The sequence below is a fragment of the Choristoneura fumiferana genome, chromosome 10 (assembly GCF_025370935.1).
Source record: "Choristoneura fumiferana chromosome 10, NRCan_CFum_1, whole genome shotgun sequence".
Classification (NCBI taxonomy): Eukaryota; Metazoa; Arthropoda; class Insecta; order Lepidoptera; family Tortricidae; genus Choristoneura; species Choristoneura fumiferana.
The window spans coordinates 1228966-1232524 of record NC_133481.1 but is presented as its reverse complement, the minus strand read 5'-3'; positions in this window follow the sequence as shown (position 1 = coordinate 1232524).

The window sequence follows — 3559 nt, the reverse complement described above, 5'->3', positions numbered from 1 at the left end:
GAGCTACAGCTGAGCGAGAAAATTGTGTTTTCACGCAGAAACCCGTATTTTTGATTTCATTTTACCGATGGAAATCAATTGGGCCTTATTATCTTTTGACTATTATAACTACAAATAAGAACAAAATTATACAAAAGGTGATAAAGCTTTAAAGTTTGCCCAGATACAGAATACAGAAGCATAGTGTTTAGTTTTGTAACTAAGGGACCCCATACATCCCTGTATTGTTATTATTATTATTTTGTATTTTTTTTATTTAATTGTATACTGTAGTTTTTAAGTATTTTATTTGTTATTATTTTATGTTGAAAAAATGACTTTCTGCCAAGTTTCTTGCGGCGCATTCTTCTTGGCAATGATGGTCTTTCCGAAAACGCTGGTAGTTTAAAAAAATGGCGTGTAAAAGTGCCCATTCCGGCCTATTTACTGAATAAATGATTTGAATTTGAATTTGAATATGAAGAGTCAAACATGATTTTTAGTTCGCTACTGATCTTCTTAGAAAGCTATTGTTTATTCAGTCCACATCCAGCACTTATATGTTGGTCAGCTTCGCCCGATACGTCACGAGCGCGCGACACAATTTGCAGGAACATAATTGCTTCTACCGTAGCTACTAAAATAATATTTTATATTTTAAATTTTCCATAATTTTGCATCGAGTTCACTCGTATGAGCTGGTTGGTATGCCTCGGCGATTTTATAGGTTTTGTATTGTTCATTTTTATAATTTATGATCATTTCAACCGGTAAATTTTTCTTGGTTTACTTTTAAGCGAATTATTGATATACTAGCTGTTACCCGCGACTCCGCCCGCGTAGAATTCAGTTTTTACTACCCCGTGGAAACTTTCCGGGATAAAAACTATCCTATGTCCTTTCCCGGGACTCAAACTAACTGTATACCGAATTTCATCCAAAATCGGTTCAGCGGTTTAGACGTGATGAAGTAACAAACAAACAAACAGACTTACAAACTTTCGCATTTATTATATTAGTAGGACATAAATGATGTAGGTAGGTAAATAATAATCACTTTTCTATGTCATAAAACTCTTGAAAACGTGATCGTGGTAGTCAGCAGATTTCAGAAACATCGATGAACAAATCCTCGGAATTTAAGAAATGGAAAATTTGTAAAATGCGTCGAAAATTCGGAAATTCGATAAGTTGCAGTTACAGTAAATTCGAATATTCTTGAACTGTTTGCGTTACTGTGATAATAAAGCCCAAAAGCTTAGTAAGTCACAGATTTTGAACTTCTGTAGAAGAAACTCTCAACGTCTCGCGTAATAATATGGTAACAAAAGAGATACGACTAAGATTAATTCATCGTCGTGGTCATTACGAGGCAATCCATCAAGTGACCAGAAAGTGATAAAGCTTCAAAAATAAGCCAGAAATCAAAGTATATGAATATCTACTTGTATATTTGAAGAGCAGAGTCGCTGAACTTTGAGGTGAAAGAAATCCATGGACGAAAGCACAATAGCGACATGCCTTCGCTTGGACTCTTGTCATCATCATCAAGTATGGGCTATACACGTCACTTTTAGATACAGGCCTCTTTACAGAAAAAGAGGACTTGGGCTATAATTACCACGAGGTCATCTACGGTCTTTACACGTTCCACTGTTGTACACACCACAGCCACGAAGTCGGTGCCAATTGGGAACATTACATGATCATGTGGGTGATGACACAGACTGTGTTTTATACACAATGTTTCGTCCTCCGAAAAGCTCAATTTCAAATATAATTTCGCACATAAATTTCGACAATCTCGGGCCCAAACTCGCGATTATCTACCTGCCTACCTAGGGTACCTCAGCTTTTCCGGTACCCTAAAAAGCCGATATGTTTTATAAAGTAAAAGGTTAAAGTCATACTCCATAAAGCCACTGTCTCCATCGCTCTAAATGAAATAAAAGACCTTTCGAATACCGTATTCATATTAACATATTCCACTTCATCAAGCACATATATTTTATACATATATTATATAATGTTAACCCTTCAAACGCTTGGACCGCACGTTTAGTCCGCTAATAAATTATGAACATAATACAAATACGACTCTGTCGACGGTATTAACCCGAAATTGTTCATCATTGGTCGCCTCTAAAAACGTAATGTATGGGGGTCAATGGGAGTCCACGTTTCGACAATTCGCAAATGGTTACTGCGTCCCAACAGGGTGAATATTAACGCAGAAGTCTAAAAACCCTTAAATCTTCTTTAACCCCGACACAAAAAGAGGGGTCTTCTAAGTTTAATGCTAATATCTCTGTCTGTTTGCTAGTTTATTTGTCTGTGGCATCGTAGCTCATCAAATGGATGGACCAATTTCGATGCTTTTTTTACGTGGAAGTGAGTTTTCTTACGGCAGTTCTTAGCTATGTTTTAAAAACCCGGTTCAGCCGTTTTTGAGATGACGATGACAGGTCAATGTTATCTCGAAAACGGTTAAAACCCAAGTAGTCTCAACTGTACTAGAGTTGAAACTCCTATCTTAATTATTACTGGATGTATCTAGTGAAATAATAAAACGAGTTGCTTTTTTTGGCTGATTTCGTCATTTCATTAAAGAGAGTCAGGGGTTTGATCAAATGAATGATTTTTTTAGACAAATGATAAAAATGTATTCGCCATTTTAATATTCTGCGTGATTTGTCAAATCTCTGTTTTGACCATTTCCCTGCGATACCCAAGCTGAGAATGAATCCCATGATTGTTGTACTTCACCCGTACAATCCGAACAAAAAGCGCCTCTATAATAGTGTTCAATAATGAGAACGAACTACTATGGGTTGCTCAAGGAAGTATATTGAAACAAAAATTCTTAACACTACTTAAATAAACTAAGTTAACCAAACGTTAGCGACATCTATCCTACAGCCAGCGCCATCTAGTGGCAAATTGTGGTACTAATTGCAGCACATAGCCGTATGGAACGTAAACTAAACAATTGTCGAATAATAAAAAACAAGGCTAAGTACATCTCACGTATCAATTAATGCGATTACTTGATTCCTCAAGTTTTCTTTCCACTTTTATAGAAGCGAAAGGAGTCTTATAGTAAACTAACTGCAATTTATACAAGCATTAACAAGCTTGTAGCCGCCAGCTGGGCCACTCGCCATCTTGTGGGTGATGCATTACACCATACGTCATATCTTTGGCACGATATAGTTGGCTTACAGTCTCCTAAATTGTTTCTAGAAGCGGTTGGAACATGGACGACAATAGATAAGATCTAATCTAATATAGCTGGTATAACATACGAGAAGAAAATAAACTTTTATTAGACATGTATGTATATTTTCTACGAGATATTATGTAGAGTTAAAAATCAGGAGCTTATGATGCTTTGATGTATTTGAAGTGCTATAAATCTAGTTAAATGGTAGTCTGGAAGAGATTGCTTTTCAGCAATAGGATTTGCTACCCTGAATTTTGTTTTGTTGTTAACTTATTGTAAGGTACTGATTTGTTGTGTCAGTAAAGAATAATTTGTATTGTATTTTATTGTATTGTACCTACTTTAAATGTAAAAAAA